The sequence below is a fragment of the Chrysemys picta genome, chromosome 4, assembly GCF_011386835.1.
Source record: "Chrysemys picta bellii isolate R12L10 chromosome 4, ASM1138683v2, whole genome shotgun sequence".
NCBI lineage: Eukaryota > Metazoa > Chordata > Testudines > Emydidae > Chrysemys > Chrysemys picta.
The window spans coordinates 24,390,807-24,412,601 of record NC_088794.1 but is presented as its reverse complement, the minus strand read 5'-3'; the positions used below and the strand labels follow the sequence as shown (position 1 = coordinate 24,412,601).

The 21,795-nt window shown below is 47.7% G+C and overlaps 1 protein-coding gene across 1 annotated transcript in view; it reads right to left on the bottom strand.

The window, feature by feature from the left end:
- Window positions 1–21,345, bottom strand: part of SCUBE3 (signal peptide, CUB domain and EGF like domain containing 3) — a 137,486-nt gene extending 116,141 nt beyond the window's left edge. The window contains exon 1 of the mRNA XM_065591723.1: window positions 21,214–21,345. The gene's annotated coding sequence lies outside the window, so the exon portion shown is untranslated. The remainder of the gene's footprint in view (window positions 1–21,213) is intronic.
- Between the last annotated feature and the right edge of the window lie 450 nt (window positions 21,346–21,795).

Sequence of the window (21,795 nt, the reverse complement as noted above, 5' to 3'; positions counted from 1 at the left end):
ACAAGCCATTGCACCTCTCCACACCTCGTTTGCTCCATCTGTAGAATGAGGATAATAAGATTTCCCGGCCTCCCTGAGGGTTGAGAGTCTCAATTTATTAATATTTGTAAAGTGCTTTGAGCCCCTGAACTGAAAGGTATTCATTTAAGAAAAGAGCAGAGAAGAGTTTCCTAGATACCATAGTGCTGGGTGTGGTATAAAACCAGAACAGAGTTCAGTGTTTAAAACTTATACAAAAGGCAGACAAGGTGGGTGAGGTAAAATCTTTTATAGCTAATACCCTGGGACCAACACGGCTACAACAACACTGCAAACTATAAAAGAAAGCTCTGTATTCACAGTAACACGCAAATGGCACAGGCTTGAACAACTCAGACACACCCGATTGGGAATTCTCTAGCAGATCTTGAATTTGCCAAAACCTTTAATTTTTTTTTTTTTGACACTTTTGGGAAGGAGGAGAAAATAAAGCCACATTATATAATTTGCCCTTCTAGGACACCTTTGGTCTCAAAGCACTTTACCAATGTTCACGAAGCCTCCCAGCTAACCACCTGGGAGGGAGGTCAGTGTGGTTATTCCCATTTTACAGATGGGGAAGTGACACAGCGAGACCTTTGCCCATAGTACACAGCGAGCTGATGGCAGAGCCAGAATAAAACCCAGGCATCCTGATTACCAGCTAATCATGCTCTTATCCTGGAATGTGAGTCCCTTTCTCCTGGTTAGCTCATACCACTTTCAAAACGACATAAACTATGCCGGAAAGAGGCCATTTTTATTTTGGAGGACGAGTGCTCGCATGCAAGCCCCAAACCACAAAAACCTCTGGATCACAATGTAACAAGTCCTGGAGCCCTTTATCTCCTGTGCTCAGCAGGTACCTATACGTTCTATTTATGGAGCAGAATGATATGGGGGGAAAGAAGGTGCTTTGGATATTATGGAAACAAACAGAAAGCAATGTTAAAAGGTGTCTCTAACAAGCCATTTGAATACTGAAGTCAAAGAGTGTCTTTCCATTGACTTCATAGATCCAAGGCCAAAAGGGATCACTGTGGTCATCTGATCTGACCTGCTGTATAACACAGGCCAGTGTGTGCTTAGCTGAAATCTATCCCTGTGCCGCACAACATTTAGGCTGGTGCTTAACTTTAAGCATGTGCTTAAATCCCACTAAAGTCATATTATGCATACGCATAAGTGCTTTTCTGAGATCAGGCCTAAAAGCATGTTCTGATTTAAGTTTTCAGCCAATATCATAAATGATGCCCTTCAAAAATAAATTATAAACTAACAATATTTACTTCTGGCCCATAAATCTAAATATGGACCAAAAACAATCACTATTTGCTCAATGTTTATACTGAAGACAGAACTATTCCTGTCTGCTAAATGCTCAGCTTAGAATTATTTTTAAGCAGCTCAGATACACAAACCTCGGGAAAGACAGGGGTTAACATGGGCACCGATGACACAGCTTTAACTCTAGAATCCAGATGTGTGGGTTTAAAAGTAGCACTTCTTTGCTTTAAATAGTTTATGAATTCTAGCTGGGTTTGTATCCCACACCCCCAAGCCAAAGGAGATCTATTAATTCCAGAGTTTTTTCATGCAGTAGTAAAGCCATGATTTTATTTGCACAAGTTGCGTAAGATGTTAGGCATTTTCCCCCTTGCATTTCCACCCATCAACTCCATACACATTTTAACAAGGCATTGGTTTATTTCCAGAAGCCCTGACCAGAACCAAGGCCAACTGCATAAATATTTTGTCACTTTCACAAATGTCACCACTAGAGTCAACATTTAGGATGGAGTTTTTTGGGATTGGGTTTTTTAAACATGGTTTCTCCAGGATAATGTATGGATAGCTCTTAAAATAATAACAGGAATACGGCCTTTTTAACTAGGCTCACCTCAGTGCAGAGGCATTGCTTTAAAGGGCGAAGAACCCTACTCAAGGACATTTAATAGCATGTGCTCATTTATTCTTCCAAGAAACTTAACTGGCAAAGAGGGAGAAAAGCGCTTGCTGGGGGAAGTCAACACAGATTTGGCACCTACTCCAAAGCCCACTGAAGGCCATGGTGACTTCAATGGGCTTTGCATCAGGGTCTTAGTCCACTTCTCCTATAGACCTCAGTGGGGTTTGAAACTTATCTCCACCATTCTCAGGTGCTCGCCACTCAAGAGTCAAGAGAAAGGGACGACCTGATTCAAATCTGGCTTCCCACTGTCTTATGGACAGGGAATGTGTTTGTTCAGCCTGAGGAGACCATGTTTTGTTTTGAAAGTGGCATTCAGTCCCCAAGGGCTGATGCTGCCATCCTCCTAACCCTGCAGCGGAGGTTCTGTAAGGTCTCCATGCCTCCACCTATGCAAGGGCCCACTCAAACTCCAAAGTCTCCCTGCCTCCCACCCTGAGCTTTCTACGATGCCTCCCATCCTCCCAGAGGCCGACTTTCTTCCCTGCATGGTCGCCTCCAATGCTAAGATGTCATGGGCTTGTCCTGACCAGTTGGCCATCCAGACCTTTCATGGTAGGCCTCAAAGTCTGTGCATGAGAGGTACAGTCCTTGGACCTCGCTCCTGTTCTTGGGGGCTTCTCACCTGCAGATGCTCCCAGCGGTTTTCTGAGCTGCCATGCAATCAGCATTATGAGCTCAGTTCCTTTTCTTCAGCTAAAACCGCCCTCAACCCAGCTCCTTCCCTCACCTCCCACCCCCAACCTTAGCTGGTTTCTTGTTTGCCTGCAGGTGCTATCCCTAAGCACAGCACCTGCTCTGGACCACACAAACCCCAAACGGGCTGCTGAGACATTTTCAAACATCTCCTAAGCGCCATCTCCCATATATCGACACTGATGTAACCCAACACCTCCTCAGTCATATGAGTCCAGCCTCCCTGCCTGGTGGGCCTCCTTCCGTACACAGGACAGGAAGGCTCGTGAGAGATCTGACAAAAGTCCTGAGTGGGGTTCTCCGCCCTCCCTAACTTAAGCAGCACAATGAGAATCAGGAACAACTTCCACAGGTGAACCCAAACTTCCCAGTAAATTCTCCAGCAGACCAGTTTTTCATTAGAACAGAGCAGCTTTAGCTCAGCAGAAGCATGTCAACAAGTCCTAAACATCTGAGAGCAGATGGGAGTGAGATACCATTAATTATGATGAAATGTAATCCTTAACCTACAGGAAAGCAAAAATTCTTATAGGATTGCCAAGAAAACCACGCTAGGACTTTCCAAATGGGTATGACTGACTGTTTATAACTGGAGAACTCGTAGGGCAGGGGAAAAAATGGCTTGCTCTCAGCAGGTTTTCCTTTCTATATTTACCCTCACATGAAACGAACACTATTGCACACTGCAACGTTTATTCCTTATGACTGGGGAAGCAGGAGAAGAAAATAACAGACCACACCACATCAAATAAATTGTTAATTTGATGCTTGTGTTGGGGTGGGCAGGTGAAGAGGGAGTCCCAAGCTTCTGGGCAAAACACAGGTCCTGTATCATCCAAAGCCAAGTCTCTGTTACTGTGGTGAGTTATAACTTCCATTCAATCACAGCAGTGGACTTCGGTTTTATTGATCCCAGTTTACACTCATTGTTAAGACACTGCGTTCCCATAGCCACCTTCTGTGGGTGCTGATTGATGTATCAGGTAGCCAGGATGGGCAGGGATGGATTTTTTCTGTTTGCCAGAAGCTGGGGAACAGGGATCACATGATGATTTACCCGTTCTGTTCATTCCCTCTGGGGCACCTGGCATTGGCCACTGTCAGAAGACAGGATACTGGGCTGGATGGACCTTTGGTCTGACCCAGTATGGCCATTCTTATGTTCTGGCCCCTATCACTGAGTGCCTCATGACTGTTAAAGGATTTATCTTCCCAGCATTCCTGTGAAGTAGTGATGTGCTATTATGATGGGGAACTGAGGTAGGTAGAGGCTAAAGGTATGTCTACACTGCAGTGTATGCCCGGGCTCAGACTTGGGTTTGAACCCAACCCCCCTTCCATCTATACACAAATGCGTCTCATTCGAGCCTGTAAGCCCTAAGGACGGGGGCCACAGAACTCGGCAGGAGGGGAGGGTCGGAGCTCAACTCCCACTGGGATTCGAGTCCCAACTCGATCATTTTGCAGTGTGGATGCAGCGCCGGCCCAGTTCCCAGACTTGTGCCCTGAGAGTCCACCGTTATCCCACAATCCCTTGGGCCAGTGTCCTTTGGCTTTTCTATCCCAAGACTAGCCAATCGACTCCCAGGAAACAGAAGCAACCCCCCCCCCACCCCACCCCCGGGTTTGAGTACAGCTGCTCAGCGCTTAACTCTTCCATTTTGTTCTGACTGCTGTCCTGCAAAAAGAGCAAACTGCCTCCTGCATTCGCAAAGGCCACCGACAAGAAGTTTTTTGCTAAGTATGCTGCTACCAGGTCACGGGACCACAGCCAGATTCAGTAAATCCCCCTCCCCCCAACCACCCCACAAGCCTACACCCCTCCCCATGCTTCAAAGCCTGAACATCTACACAGCGCGAGCACAAGTCTGTCGACCTAGGCTCTGAAACTCACTGCCACAGGTTCTGAAACACAGTGTAGATGTAGCTTTGGAGTGCCGTTTACAGCTGGCTGACTTGGCTCCGTATTGAAACGCCTATCGCCAACTCACTCTGTTCTTGCTGGATGAAGATTTGGTTTCTATGCACATGCCTGATTTGAGAAGTTCACTAAGGATTTGAATGGGCATAATAATCATTGGGCCAGATCCTCAACTGGTATAAACCAAGACAGCTCCATTGACTTCAAAATGCTCTGAACAGACCCAGGAGGTACTTAGCATCCCAAGGGGACTGACTTGGTTTACATGTCACTATCTAAATCTTAACACAAGGCTGGCCTCTCAGCTGTGAAATCTCCTCCCTATAATCCCAGTAGACTCAAGAAACAAGAGGAAGGGGATATCGCATGACCCTCCCATGCTTTTTTCACATCACATGGCCCAGTCAGACATATCTGCTCAGCTCACCAAATTCAAATCTGAGCTTGACCTCAGCTTTACCTTGACGTTTACCAGCTAGTAATGCAAAGAGCTTGGTAACAGACACATGCAGAAAGGGGTTCACAGAAAGACAGAGTGGAAGAGTTTGGGCCCAAGCAAATTCACTCCTCAGCTTTAGAAGAGCCCATCCCCCTCATAATCTAATAAATCTTTCCCCCCATGCAGAGAGCATTTGCAGCTTTTCAGGTTAAAAAAAGGCAGCCTCTCCTGCTTCCTCCTGCAGTGCCCCAACACCTTCTTGACATAGCATCATTTCAATCAGCCGACCACTTAGAACAGGGAGCGATCACAATCCGCCATGGGATCCCAAGAAAGAGAGCTACGTGGCCCTCTTCACAAACAGGGTCATGCACATAAGACCCACACTCCAGTAGCAGTAAAGCAAAGGCTTTGACACTGGTAACGACCACAGCCAGCCAGTTAACGATTTCTTAAGCCTCTGGGTCCATCACGTTATTGCCCGCCTGCTGGAAAATGGCAAATCCCGGCATTAATGGGCTAAGTCCTCTAATGTTTTAGTTTCTCAAACATCTCCTCATAGACTTATTTTACACTATTATTTCCAAAGTCTGAACAGTGGGCAAGGCGCTGGTCAGACACATTGGAAGACAAGGTCTCTGCCCCAGGGAAGTTCCAATCTAGCATTATCCCACAGTAGGTTCTAGTTTCCGCCCGGACATACACCCCATTGATTTTCACAGGGCTGTGCATAGTTCAAATCAGGCCAGGATTGGCCCCTCCAGAAGTGTCACCTTTTTCTCTCCTGGACCTTTGCTCCTCCTTGAATCTCCTCTGGGAATAATACTCTGCAACAGCAGAGTTCACTGAATGAAGTCCACTCTTTTTGCCCAGCTACCCATGGGAACGCTAGCATTTTGGATTCCATCCATGCATCACCACGGGTGACCGATCTACTTCGGGCACCGTCTGCAATGTCTTGTCATGATGCTCCTGGAGCTGCTGTCGTGTTGGGGGATAGCCTGGAGTTCTCTGGCGCTCCTTCAGCGTTCTGGCGGAGCTTCTCTTAATTCCCACCCCACAGCATGATGTCCCCTGACACTAAGCCTTTCACAAACACAGGGTGATCCAGTTCAGCACCAGATTGTCCTCTCACTTACACCAGCAAAAGACAGGAGTAACTCCAGAGAAGTCCATGGTATTAAAGAGGGAGGAGGGGGGAACCAGGCTCATAGAGTATTAACAGGCCACATTTGGTGCAGGCATAAGGGGGCATAACTCCAGTGAATTCTGGAGAAGTTAGCCCGTTATTATTTATATTGTGATAGCGCTAGGAGACTCCGTCAGAGACCAGAACCCTGCTGTGCTAGGTGCTGTACAAACACAGAAGAAAGAGGCTGTCTTCGTCCCAAAGAGCATACAGTCTAAGTAATAGGGATTGGAGTCTTGAAAGGCAAATCCATTCCTTTCTGCTTTCCTTGACTCCTTGTCTATTCTTCCATCATTCTGCTGATCTCACGCTCAACACCAGCTCTTTCTCACAGATTTTTTTAAAGCTGCGGGAAGGATTCTAGGATTCTAGCCTGGGCCTCCGGAAACCCGGTTGCAAGTCCCTGCTCTGCCACAGACTTCCAGTATGACCTTAGGCAAGTCATGTAGCCTCTGCGCCCAATCTGTAAAAACAGGTATAATAGCACTGCCCTACCGCACAGGGGGGCTGTGAAGATAAATACATTTAAAAAGACGGCTGCGCTACTTCAGTAAGGGGAGAGGGCTATAGACAGACAGGTGAAAATAATTCAGTATATTATAATAAACAAACAATCATATGAAAGGAGACGCAGCAATCCTGACTCAGCCAGTGCAGAGACTCAGCATCTTCCCCAATGCTCACAGAGCTCACTGGGGAGGTGCGTAGGGGCCCACGCAATCTAAAGGGCAGTGGGGAGTGGTGCTGGAGCGGTCTGGAGTGACGCTCTGGCATCTGAAATCCGTTCCGGCACTTGGCACACCAAGTCACAACGCCAATCAAATTTAGCCCCGCCACCACTCTAAATTTCAGTGGTGTTGCAACCCCGTGCACCAGGTCACAACACCAGTCAAATCTGGCCTGCCTGCCAACATTCCCTTTCTGCCATGCACACACACGGCTTGCACAGCAGTAACTACTTCACGCGTTCGGAAGCGGGCTGGCACCCGCATCCCACTCCACCAGCCAGGCCCTCTGCCGGATTGCCCTGGCCTCTCTCTGCGCTGCAGGAAGCCTGGAGTCGAGGGGTAAGGAATGGAGCCGGGCTGGGGATGGGGGAGGCAGTGCAGCTGGGTCTTGCTCCGCCTGCTGGAACCTGTGGCAGCTGCTCTTGGTGCTGGAGACAGGCAGGACACCTTGAGCCAGCAGGGAGGGTAAGGAGCAGGATGGGGGAGGTAGGGGTCAGGGCAAAATTTAGGTAGGGTGGGAGTGGGACAGGGCAGCTGTTTATGGTCCCATCCCAGGATGCATGGAGCTGGCTGCAGAGAGGCTGGTCCCTGCCACTGGTAACAGCATCCAGGGGCTGGCAGTGCTTGAAGCAAACTCCTGCTGCCTGGCCCAGCAGGGAGCTGCAGCAGGAGGAGGGATGCAGGGAAAAGGGGCCTGTGCCATGGTTGGAGCCAGGGTACCCAGTCCATGTGCTCAGGGCTGAGCTGGCAACTCCACCCCAGGGACCCCGGAGTGGGGGGAGGAAGCAGGATTAGATGAGGGGGACAGAGAGGGGTTGGATTTTGGAGAGTCTCTCGTGCATGACAGAGCACTTGAATTGGCATGTTTGATGGGAATAAGAGTTGCACTCATTAAAATTTGAGGGAGGGGGCCCCCACAATAAAAACCAGCACGGGCCCATCTTTCAGTTCCACCAGCGCTCCAGCCATTGAAATTGCACTTCAAAGCTTCGGTCACACTTCACTTGGATTACACTTCACTCCACTGCACCCCAAAGGCTCTGCAAGGGCTTATTTCACAGACAACTGCCCATGTGGCATCAAATTGGAACAACACACCTAATTTGTCAGCTCCATGGCCCTGTATGTCTTCTGCCCTAAGAACGCTGGAAGGCACAAGAAAGAAAAGAGGGAGAATAGCTCAGCCATTCTTACTCCCATCACATGGCCATCTTCTGAATTTGAACACAAGCTAACCGTGATTTTCCAGGTGGCAGGGAACAGATGCAGAATAGTCCAGAAAGGAATTGAAAGAAACTGTTTTAAGACAGGTATATTAAAGAAGTTCTGCAAATAGATCCAGTAACTGTTGAGGCCGTTACGCCATAAACTCCCCTCAACACCAAAAAGTGTTTTGCTTGAGTCAGGACCAACTAGAATCTGAATCCTAAGGATTTGGCCCTGAGAATCCATAGGCAAAATGATGCCACTGCAACTCTTCAAAACATCTTTTAAAGTAATGCATGTTTGTCTTCTGAGATCAGTGTACGGAAAGCTCCGTCTAAGCAATGCCATGGGACAACTCTGCCAATCCAACTTGAAAATCCTCAACTAGCAGAAGATGGCATTCGTACATTGATGACAGAAGCCAGGAGGAACAACTGGGCCGGAAGAAAAGCCATTTTTCTCACAGGGCAATTTCCCTCTATGCAAAAGTTCCCTCTACATGGGAGTAACATTGCAGGATGTAATGCATTGAAAGAAAAATGTGACTCGAAGACTCTTGCACTATGCCCAGGACAACACTGTTCCTCTCGCTCAGTGCACTCGGACAGGCAGAGATTTATTGTCGTTTCCAGGTAAATAAAGCTCTAGTATATAGTTCTGCCTGCTAGACATCTTTGAGCTCATCCCTGCATCTGAGGAGACAGCTGAATTAGAATGGAATCTACTCCTGGAGAGCTCAGATATATTGAAACTATAGCAGAGATAGGACCAAACAATGCAAATTTCAGATGAGGATTCCAATCCAGATTTCCCCAAAGTTCAAAGTGTCTTGGTTTAACCCATTCTAGAAACAGGACTGGATCCAGATCAAAACATCCCCAAACTTCAGAGATGCTCAGTGCTGTCCTGGGCATAGTGCAAGAGTCTTCGGGTCACAATTCCTGGGTTCCATTCCAGAACCTACTAGTGCAGGGGTGGGCAAATTACGGCCCATGGGCTGGATCCAGCCCGCCAACCATTTTAATCCGGCCCTCGAGCTCCTGCTGGGGATGGGGTCTGGGGCTTGCCCCACTCCGGTGCTCCAGCCAGGGAGCAGGGTTGGGAGCCACTCCACACAGCTCCTGGAAGCAGCAGCATGGCCCCCCCTCCAGCTCCTACATATAGGGGCAGCCAGGGGGCTCTGCTCCGCACACTGCCCCTGCCCCAAGCGCCACCCCTGCAGCTCCCATTGGCCAGGAACCACGGCCAATGGGACCTGCAGGGGCGGCACCTGCGGATGGGGCAGCAGAGCCACCTGGCCACGCAGCCGCATAGGAGCTGTAGGGGGGACAAGCCGCTGCTTCTGGGAGCCGCTTGAGGTAAGCGCTGCCTGGAGTCTGCACCCCTGAGCCAACTCCCTTGCTCCAACCCCCTGCCCTGATCCCCCTCCCGCTCCCCAAACCCTTGGTCCCAGCCTGGAGCACTCTCCTGCACCCTGAACTCCACATCCCCAGCCCCACCCCAGAGCCTGCACCCCCAGCCGGAGTCCTCCCCTTCACCCCCCCATACCCCAACCCCCTGCCCCAGCCCGGAGCCCCCTCCCGCACCCTGAACTCCTCATTTCTGGCCCCACCTTGGAGCTCGCACCCCCAGAGCCCGCACCCCAACCCCAATTTCGTGAGCATTCATGGCCCGCCATACAATTTCTATACCCAGATGTGGCCCTCGGGCCAAAAAGTTTGCCCACCCCTGTATTGGTGAGTCACTGCAAGACTATAAGCCAAACTCAGCTAATTTTTCAGAAGTGTTCACTACTTTTGTCTGCTTCAGTTCTTGAATGCCCAACTTGAGACATCTTGGTCCCAGTTTTGCTCTTCGTAACGCATGCAAATCAGTCAAGGGAATTGCACTTGTGTTCAACTAGTGTGAGAGGAGAACCAGGTTTCTCGTGCTCTAAAGGGGAGATTTCGAGAAGCAGTCAGGCGCCTAAGTGTGCCTTTGAAAAAATCAACCTCAAGGTCAATGGGAGCTTTGGTGCACTGTACCTCTGAAAAACAGGAATAAAGCATCTCAAGAGAAAGGGAGGCGTCCAAAATCAGTGAATACTTCTGAAAATTGTCCTAATCTCTCCAAGCCTCACTTTACCAAGCTGTAAAATGGGCATCAATCCTGTTTACCCACCTCCCAGGTACGCTGCTTGTAAAGGCAATCTGTAAAATTCATTAAGATCAGATACCGAACACTGTGGTTAGGTCTGGCAGAATTCATTTCGTTTGTTTGTTTGAATAATTTCCACTGATAATATCAATGTTTATTTGTAAGCAGTTTTTCTTTTATTATTTATTTAAATTTGTATAGTGGTGGGTCACACAATTATTTAATGCCACTAGACTCCATCAATCAAACTCCAATAAGTTCAAGCACAATTTTTCTTACTTGATCTGTAAATTTCGATGATCATCAATGGCAATATTTTTTGTCATTTTGCACATATAGAGTGGAATCAATCTTTAATGATAAAAATCTAATCCTTCCAAGCTTAAGTGTGGTATAGCGGTACCAAGTATTACACTGCTGAATGACAAGACACCAGGTCCCACGGTTTGGGCTGCAGAAAACAGAGAAGAGTGTACACAGGTGCCCCTTTACTGTACAGCAGATAGTTCCATTCAACTAGGAACAGACCCCCAGGCTCCTGGGATTGGTGTCCACAAGAAAAGCCACAGACAATAGGAAATGGGGAAGAAACACAAGCTAGGCAGGATGAAAAAGGAAGAAAGCAGGCAGAACCTTTAAGAAAAAAAACAAGCTTCTCAAATGATGGGAATCATTTGCTGATCATCAACAGGATGCACAGTGCAAAGCATAAAGGAGATATGGACACAGCCCTCAAGGGACTTTCATCCAAGCAGCACAGACGGTGCGATCTCGCCTTGGAGCTAACCCGTGCTACCACGACTTCACTGCTATTGTGAGTGGAGCTAGCTGGATCAAAGCTAGCTTAGGTGTATCTACATGTGCAGCAGTCCCACTCTGACTGCAGAGTCTGCTTCATTAATGCAGTGAGATGTACGCACTGCCAAACAAAGCCTATAACAACCTGCACTGCTATAGCCCATTCCGTCCAAGGATCTGCAGGAATTTACAACTATGAATGAATTAACCCTCAGAGCACCCTGGAAGGTTATCTTCCATTTTCTCCACCCCAAAGAAGTCAACCATGTGCTAGCTTAGGCCCCTGGCAGGGTTGAAACATAGCAAGCTGCTATGGTTACTGACCAAGTATTAAGCATGATTGGGGGTGGAGGGGGAGCATACAAGCCTTGTTTAGAGCCAACCAAGGCAGGCCATTAAAAGAGTAGATGAACCCACCAATTAACGACAGAGCTGGTGGGGGATTTTTTGACAAACTGCGTTTTCCTCACCCAAAACTGCCAATTAGCCAAAACCAAAACTGTTTGTGAAACAGGGACAATTTCAACAAATCTCCCAACTCAAAACATTATTGGGGGGTGGAGGGGAACTCTGAAATGGTAAAAAAAACAAAAAAACAAAACAAAAAAACCCACCACATTTTGACATTTTCTAAATGAAAAGTTTCAGCATTTGTTTTTAGTGGAAACAACTTTTTGTTTTGTAATTTTAGTCAATTTAGACTAAACAAAAGGTTAAAAAAGGTTAAATCAAAATGAAACGTTTCAAAATCACCGAAAAAAGTTTTTGATTGACCCGAATCAATTTTGGGGGGATTTTTGGTTTGTGAAAATTCTCAATTTCAACTTTTTGTCCTATTTTGAGATGGGAAAAGTTTTTACTATCTCAAAGATTTTCATGGGTGCAGTTTCCCATCATCCAACTTTCAGGTCCTCTTCATCTGTTGCACGTTAAAATCACTGAATCTAGCTGGATTGCCATATTAGGCACTTGGTTCCCCTCTGTAAAATGGGGATAATCATACTGCATTTGTCCTACCGTGTCTATTTAAACCGTAAGCTCTTTAGGGCAGGGGCTGCAAATATGTGTTTGTACAATGCCTAGCACAATGAGTCTTGGTTAGAACCTCTAGCTGCTCCTATAATTTGACAGATGGGGAATCTGAAGCTTAGGAACATAGAGTCACTTGACCAAGGACAGACAGCAAGTCAACAGCAGACCTGGGCACAAAACCCGTATCTCCCAGCTCTCAGTTCCATGCACCAGCCCTCAGATAAAACCTTCCGAAGATTTTTCTCTCTGAGAGAGAGGACTTTAGTCCTCAGAAGAGAAGGAATGGAATTTCTAATTCAGCTGAAGCAGCAGCAGTGCAGATTTTGAATCCACTCTTTTCTGCGAGCGGGGGCCGACGATGTGATGCCAATTAAGCTTTAACATTCCCTGTTCGGATAGGTTTGCTTTTTTGTAAACAGAGACACGGAATTTTTCTTGGCCGTTGCTGCCGCTCACAGCTCTGTGGACTGTATCCTCTAAGCATTTGCTCCCAGGTGATTTGGATCAGGATATACCATGAAGTTTGCTTTTCGCTGCCTCAGTCAACGAGTGGGTGTGTAAACACTGACCAATTTCACTGCAGGTTCGACGCCTTTAAATGGGGACTTTCACGTTAGTCAGACTTTAAAAACCACATCGTATTTAAACAAAAAATCCATTTCCCTTTCCATCAGCGACAGCAGCCACCGAAGATATTTTTGTTTGAACAAGTGGGTCCCTCCCACCCATTACCTCCTCCCATGCAATAGGCTGGCTGGTGAAGTCATAAGGCTGGATTTGCAACAGAGACAAGGATTTGTCAGGACAAAGGCACTGTAGATCCCACATGAAGGAGGATGCCGACAGCATACAATTTTCTCTGCACATAAAACGTTGGGTGGGGGGAATGACTCTCCCCTGCACGGCGGCAGCTTTGTGTCACTACACTGGTGCAAAGCTAGTTTAGCTGGCCGCTGGAGGGATCTTCTAACATAGGGGAATCCTAGTCACAAAAGCAGTTCCTATGCCACCCGCTGCAGCATGAGGGATGTGACCTAGGGAAGGAGGTGCGTGCCAGTTGTCCCTGCCCGCTGGTGATCCCCAGCTGTTGTAATGGTCGCTGGTGGCCATTGGCAGGAACTGGCTAGGTCAGATGCCTAGTTGCAAGGGGGACCTTTGTCATCACCATTACTCTGCTATGCTGAATGCTCCTCACCGACAGCTTAGGATCAGGTCCTTTATAGCTGGGATTTCTGAAGGAAGCTAAGAGAGTTGGGTTCTCAAATCCCATTGAAAAAAGATAGGGTGTGGGTACTTAGCGCCTTTGAAATTCCCAGCCTATGTTTGTACGGGCCAGATTTTCAACAAAACTCAGAGCGTTGGGTGCTGAGCTCATTTGACAGCCAAGACCCAATGGCGGTCAAAGGCGAGCACTTCATCTGTTCCCAAGGGCAAACCCTGCTCTTCTCAGATGTAATTCACCCTTATGGAGAGTGCTTGTGCCGCACTCACGCACCATATCTGTGCCTCAAACTAGGGCCTCGGGCGGCGCCTGCATTTTGTGTTAGCAGTGAATTCCACCTAGTCAGAGTGCCACAAGCTCTTAGCGCTAGCGTAGCCCAGACAGGAAGTCAGGATTTAGAGTCAGGAACCAAGGTGAAGATCCGGGGGTTACAAAATTCTGGGTAGATAAAAGCTTTCGTCAAACAGCAAACTGCATGGAACTTAAGTGATCTCCCTCGAATGACTGAAGAGCTGATTCACTCTGCTGGGATCTCAGCCTGATGGATTAGGTAAAATAAATGAATCTAAACCAGTTGGACGGACTGAGTTCATTGAAACGGTAAAGAAAACCCCCGCATTAACAGCGCTCCTAGGTCCTCTCCCTTTACTGCAAATTAAACCCATCTCAGCCCACATAGGAATTACATTCCCTTACAGCGACCTGCAGGAAATACCTTAAAAATACATTCTGCCAGTTACAAATCTTCATGTCAGCAGCCACAGGGGAGAGAATTAATGCAGGGCAAATACACCCCCACCACACACACACACACACACCATCGCCTCCTCTGGGGCAAGGGCACGGAGGATTTATAGGCTGAGAGATCTGGGAGTCTGGAAGTAGCAGGACCTGAGCTCTGTCATGAAACTGAAAGAGACGACAACAGGGTGAGATTTATTCAAAGTGCTGTTTTCAATTTATTTTAAAACATAAATGTTGTCTCTCCCTCTCCCCAGCCCTCCAACAAAAAGCTATAAAGCCACAGACCCAAAGGGCTCTGGAATCACATAAAATAGGTCTGGATTCACTGAGGGAGGGCACCAGCCAAAAGGGCTCTGGGGACAAAAAGAAGAACAGGAGTACTTCTTTTTGCGGATACAGACTAACACGGCTGCTACTCTGAAATCTGGGGACAAATTCGCCCCATTACAAGCTTTTCTTGAAAACAGAGCCAAACTGCTTTCATACCTCATAGGCCAGATTTTCAAACATTGATGTCTTGGCAGCATCCAAAAAACAATGAGCCTGTAAAGAGGGGATTCTTTCATTGCCCTCCCCAAATTGGCTTCATGTCTCTCCTTATGTCTGGAACAAAACTCTTCCTTCTTGCTCAGCCAATCTCCTTCCACATCCTTATGGCTCCAGGATCCTTGACAAGTAAGAGACATCAACCTAGGCCACCTTGCACATTGAAAGGTGGGTGTAAGCAGCTTTATGATTACACGTGCCCAAATTCAGAGGTGATGGGTTTTGTTTGTGAAATGCCATGTGTGCTTATGACATGGCATCTGTTATTATTATCAGTAATGAGAGGGATAGGGAGAGCTCTCCCCAAATCTACCTATAGGACCTCCCATCACCATGGTATCGGAGCACTTCACAAACATTAATCAATTTATCCTCAACACAATGAAGAGAGAGAGATTAAGGGACTTGCCCTAGGTCACGCAGGAAGTCTGTAGCAGAGCCAGGAATCAAACCCAGGCCTTCCGAATCCCTGAACCACAGGACAATTCTTCCTCATCACACATTATAATATCTAGCTCTTAGACAGCATTTTCCATCAGTAGATCTGATATAGATACTGCAGAGGTCAGCTATTCAAGGTCTCATGCCCCATTGTAGGCACTCCTGCATGTTCCACGTACCAGTCCTTCCCCCAGGCGTGCGTGGTCCTTGCACTTTTTGCTGGGAGGATCGGCTTTTCTTCGTTCCCCTGACGTCCTGTTGGCGTCAGATTCTCAGTCCTGGAAACACTGAGAACTGCTCCAGTTACGTCTCCAAGGCATTGCCTGTTATATTTTTGGAAAGTTTAGCAGAATAATTATCAGATTATGCATCACTAGCAGGGAGCCTTGTCTGTAAATCAATTCCGCTTGAGGTTAGTCTGCTGCCGTTTAGGAACAGTTCTATGAATTGAGTTCACCCTTGGAAAATTAATAAAACTCAACCCTGCTGACCAAAATGACACGTTTGCCTGAATATTAAGCATATGAAGATCATTGCTAACACCTCTACCTTTAGACCATACCACTCCCAATTCATATGACGATTAATACCTTGTGATACAGAGGTCGTCGGACAGCTCCGAGACCTTATGGCAAATCCAGGAAAATTACCTTTCCAATGATACCTGGTAAGACCTTCAACTCCTAATACCTGAGGTCAGTGGCTCTTGATTCCATGAGCTTTATTGGTGTGACAAGCTATACAAACACTGCCAGATACCCGCCTATGATAGAACTAAGCATTTTTTGGGTGTTGATCCCATGTCCATTTTCCAGCAGGGGCTGTTCCTGAGCTGGTGGCACGTTGCTATGTGGTGAGATGGCCATGTCTGCCTTCTCCCTCCGTCTCCCAAGGCCAGGCACCGGTTTCCCTTATCGCCTTTTGAGGAGCCATCTTTTATCATTCCCTGCTAATCTGAGGAGATCTCTCACACGTCCTTGTATTTCAGACACTGGAGCAGAAAGTGACCCCTTCCGCTCTTTGTTATTACGTGGTTAGGAAGCCATGTCCTTAGTGCCAATATTTTGTTTGTAACACTGCACACTTCTGGAGTGCCTTTGGCATAAGACTCTCAAAGCATTTTATCAGCATCAAGGGATTAATCTTCCCATCTCCTCTGTCGCGTTATCACCATTTTACAGATGGGGAAACTGAGGCATGCTAATGGGCTAGCGTCTCAGAGAGGCACATGCCTGGGGTGATTAGCTCCTCCCATCGCCACAGCTACACTCTATTTTTAGCACGCTAGCTCAATCTGAGCTAGCACAGATATCTCTGCTCAAGCTGGGAATCACCCCCGTCCCCCCAGGTCTAAGTGTAGCTGTACCCTTAGGGCGCCCACATAGAGCAGCTGCACTCCCAACTACAATGCGTATCTGGTTGGTGCAACAATGTGTGGGCGCGTGTAGGTGCACCCATGGGCAGGCATGCACATGCATGCATTTCTCCTTGAGGCAAATTAGGCCCATGCGTGCCCTTTCTGCAGCAGTGTGCATAGGATACCCGCACTGGGTGCAGAGTGCATGCACATGTGTGTCACTGGGACAGCAGAGTGTAGGTCTATGCATGCAGACATGTGTGTAGGACACAGGGGCTGGCAAAGATAAGCAACCTGTGTTTTATCACCATTCTCACCACCCGCCAGCACCCCCGAGTGCCCCACTCTGCTTTGTAGCCTCCTGGCTCCTCCTGCCAGCTGAAGCTGCTAAACCATTGGCTGATCACACTCAATTAGCAGGCTGAGCATCAGCGAATGCAGGTTACTGGGAGGTTATCAAATAAACTTGGAAGGGGTGAGGGGGATATTTCACAGGAGCAAGAAGATCCCCCAGAGCTCACCAGTGATTTCAATGGGAGCATAAACGCCTATCAGATGAGCAAGATTAAAGCAAAATCCACATGGTGAAATCCCAGACGCATTGAAGTCAATGGGAGTTTTGCCCTTGGCTTTAATAGGGCCAGGATGTCAAGGCGAGTGTTTTGGACCCATAGGGAGCAAACGGATAAAATAAATGGGGAGCTGCACACGTGGGGACTCTACAACTGTTGTAGACACTATATCCCGCAGCTGCTGGTGGTACCTCCTACCACACTCCACAGCCGCACCGGCAGCGTAGGATTTTTATTAGCTCTGACAGTTCTAAGGTTAATACTCCTGCAGCTGACAGGCACTAAGCCGGAGACTTGCATAGGCTTTAGATATGAAAACAATCAGCCCGCTGCTGATGCCATTATTGCCCCAGACTATAAAGCACGGAGAAATTCCTGCCATTCCACAGAGGGCAAAGGGACCCGGACGGGGTGACCTCCTTTTGTTCATCTCCACCCTCACTCGGCCAGGGAAAACCTTCCCAATTATTTGTGACTTCCATCGATGAAACACATTGTAAAGGGGGGCAAAGGGAGATTGGGAGGGTCAATAAAATGTGGAGGAATGTCTTTGTTAAGGAACATTATATACCATATCTAGAGGAGAGAAAGACATTAGAGAAATGAAACTGAGTTTTCATCTGTCCTTAGTGTTTCCTTTGTTGCTGTTTTGTTAACAGTGCTTATACGACGGACACTGCACAAGACTGTACATAGATACAGATCTACTGTAGATAGACAGATCCTGAATTTGGTTTCTATAATCCCCGTGTACAAAGAATGGACCGTATGGACCACTGGACTGCTTTTCAGAGCTGCTGAGTGCAGGCAGGTTCTGTCAACCACAATACAAGTTGCAGGTGCTCAGCATTTCCTGAAAATCGGGCCACATGACTCCTCAATTGATCAGTACAGGGAAAAATACTTTATATAGCGCTTTTCATCCACAAGCCTCAAAGCATTTTACAAAGGGGAAGTTTCACTATTCCCATTTTACAGATGGGGAAACTGAGGCACCGAGCCTACAGACATTTTCAAAAAAGTGGCCTCTGAACTTGGGTTCTCAACCTCAGACCCTGTGACCGGATTTTCAGCATTATTGAGCATTCACAGCTCTAAATGAAGTCAGCGGGAGCTCTGGGTGCTCAGCTGCTTTGAAAATAGGTTGATTAAAATGTGGTTTTGGGTTACACTGATTTGTCCCCTTCATCAACTCCCTTTCTTCACCCCCATGCTCCCTCTTTATCATAGAATCATAGAACATCAGAGTTGGAAGGGACCTCAGGAGGTCATCTAGTCCAACCCCCTGCTCAAAGCAGGGCCAATCCCCAACTAAATTATGTACACCTGCCTCTCAGTCCAGCTACATATCTCCAATTGCTTCAGCCAAAGCACTGCTACATTCAGGACCAGATTTTCACAAAACTCTCAGCCCCCCTCCCCCTCCTCCCCTCCGTAGCTCCCATTGTTCTCAGGGGAACTGCTGAATGCACTTTCAAAAAGGTGGCCATTCACTGAGGTTCCTAAATGGGGGGCTGAGCTCTGCTTAAAATCTGACCCAAATTGCTGGGGCCAGGGCAACCCAGTTAAACCTTGTCTTTATGAGATGTGCAGGCTCGGAGTGAGCTTTTCTCTTCTAAGCTTTTCCCAATGTGCCCTTGTTCACTCCCACGTCACCTGTCATGAACGGCTGCTGCCATCTGCTGGTGAACATAACAGAGTCCTGCAGCCTCCCAAATAATCGGATACTCCTGGCAAGATGTACAAGTGTCAACTGTACTGTATTTCTGGTAGGCAATGGCTCAATGCAGCCGTTATCTGCCTAGGAGAGGGCTTCTCAAACAAGGGAATTGTATCCCTGAGCAGAGAGCCAGCGCAGTACCTGTGCACCACCTAAGTCCTCAATATAGGGCTACAGAGATGCACAGACCCTGTGTGAACCCTCTGCACAAGAGAAAAGTACATCCAGAGCAAACGGAAGGTTTAACCTTTGTGCCCATTTACTCTCCTCTGACCTCTGAAACAGTAGCAGCCATATTTAGTATCGGCCTAGAGGCCCCAACCCATATCAGAGCCCCACCATTCTGGGTGCTGGCAACACAAAGTAAAAACCAGTCTCTGTCCCAAAGAGCTTACGACCTAGACAGACGGCAGCAGAAACAGAAGCACAGAGAAGTAAAACAACCCTCCCAGAGTCACACAGCAAGTCTTCAGCAGAACGGCAGTTGGAAAGCGGGTCTCCTGATGCCCAGGCCACTAGACCATGTAGCACCTCATTAATTTCATTTAGACACATTACAGCATTTTTATAACATTTACATTTAAATAATTGCCACAGCAGGGTATGTGCATGAAGGCAACAGAGTCCCCATGAGAAAGGAAAACACCTCCTGCATCATTATCCCTACCCCAAATGTCGCCCACCCTAGCCTCCCATGACCCCACCGTTCAGCCTGGCCTGAAAGTCTTCAAACCCAGGCTTTTCTCACTTGAACAACTAAACTTTGGCCCCAGTTTATGGCTACACAATCCAGGTGGAAAGCACCTGAGGTTATGAAGATTCACAAGGAGGTGATGGTGGGAGAGAGGTTTTTTTGCCAGAGCCTGAGGCAGGGAGATCACAGATAGGCTGGAGATGATCAAGGGTGCTATAGAAGTTGGGGGATCGTGCTATAGAGGGGTTCCCGTAGGCAGACGGGGCTCACACCTGTGTTACTTCCTAGAGAGTCCTGCAAAATCTCTGGCTACTTTCACTCCTAAGGGAAGAAAAGTAGAATGGGAAGCAGCCCCTAGAGCAGCAGTTTTCAAACTGTGGGTCAGGACCCCCCTTTTAATGGGGTCACCAGGGTTGGCATTAGAGTTGCTGGGGTCTGGGGCCGAAGCCCGAGCCCTGTCACCCAGGGCCAAAGCCTGAGGTCTTCAGCCCTGGGCGGTGGGACTCAGGCTTTGGCTTCAGCCCTAGGCTCAGGTTACAGGCCCCCCACCCAGGGCTGAAGCCCTTGGGCTTTGGCCCCCCTGCATGGAGTGGTGGAGCTCAGGCTTTGCCCCCCCCCCCCGCCTAGGGCAGGGGGTCGTGCGAGCTCAGGCTTAGGTCCCCCCCGCAGTCATGTAGTAATTTTTGTTGTCAGAAGGGGGTCTCAGTGCCATGAAGTTTGAGAACCGTTGCCCTAGAGCAGGGGTAGGCAACCTGCGGCACGCAAACTGATTTTCAGTGGCACTCACACTGCCGCTCACACTGCCCGGGTCCTGGCCACCAGTCCGGGGGGCTCTGCATTTTAATTTAATTTTAAATGAAGCTTCTTAAACATTTTAAAAACCTTATTTACTTTACATACATCAATAGTTTAGTTATATATTATAGACTTATAGAAAGAGACCTAGAAACGTTAAAATGTATTACTGGCACGCGAAACCTTAAATTAGAGTGAATAAATGAAGACTCGGCACACCACTTCTGAAAGGTTGCTGACCCCTGCCTTAGAGCATGAGGGTTGGAGCTCTATCCACCTGATTTCCACCTCATACTCAGCCTGGCACCCTGAAGTGTTTAACCAGAGGGCTCTATCCTAAAGGAAAGACTTGCACAGCTCTTGAGGGGAAATTCATCAGAGAGATGTCAGAGGCTAAAGGTCCAGGAAAGGAGCTGCTGAGGTCTCTGGTACTACAGAATCAACACTCTGAATATCCAGAGACAATTTGAGCCAACAGCATACGTCTCTCAGCAGAAATGAGATTGATACAGCCCTGTCTTCTTCTAACACTGATGTCTCTTTGAACAATAAAGATACCAGATACCGGCTCTCCCCTTGGTCCAGCAGGATGCAGATTTGTTAACCTTTAGGCCTGTGGCAAAACCCACCCATTTTCCTGAGGGTATGGGGAGCGAGCAGATGGATGGGACAAGGGCAAAGTTGTGTAGTTGTTATGGAGGTTAGTTTTCACATTGCTTACCCGTACAGTACACAGGGAAGGCAGTGCAGTTTTAATTTTTGTATGGAACAGTTTGTACTGAGTTTTATAAACTGCTCGGAGATCAGGATAGTGCTTAAACAATCACAATAAATATAGTTTGGAAGGAAAAGGCAAGAAAGCGCAGGCACCAACATAATTTAACAAAATTGTTCCTCTCCGGTAAGCCATCAAGTGAACAATAGACAAATCTGTGCACCTTCCTTCCTCCCCCCACCCCTCTTCTGCAAAAGAAAAGAAAAAGGATTTACTTTGATTGCAGGCTCTTCAGGGCAAGAGTCATCTTTTTCACTCTGCTTGTACAACACCTGGCATCCTGGTTCATGACTGGGCTCCCAGACACCACTACACTGTAAATAATAATTTAAAAATCTTTATCCTCCTATAGGTTTCCAACATGCTTATTGCTCTAGTTCTGTACCACTCCACATACAATTCATCCCACCTCCACTTTTCACAAGAACCCAGGATTTTTCACTCGCCTAGAAACCTCCAATGGTGGGAACAGAACCCAAGTGTCCTAACTCCCCTGAAGCCCCCACCCCCTTTACCAGCTAGGAAGCCTAGTTCAGTCAGCCCCTGCTCTGATCACTAAACATTACTACCGCCCATGTGCCTGACTTACTTTGCAATCAGCCCTATGCCTCCCCTAGGATCTACTTTGCAATCAGCCCTATGCCTCCCCTAGGATCACAACACCTTCTGAGGTGTGAACAACCACACGTGCTGCCAACCTACAGCTATTAATTTGCATGGTCCATCCAGACAGAAGGGCTCCTACCAGGCACTATTTAAAATAAATTACTATGAAGGCGCCTATAAATATAGCAGGC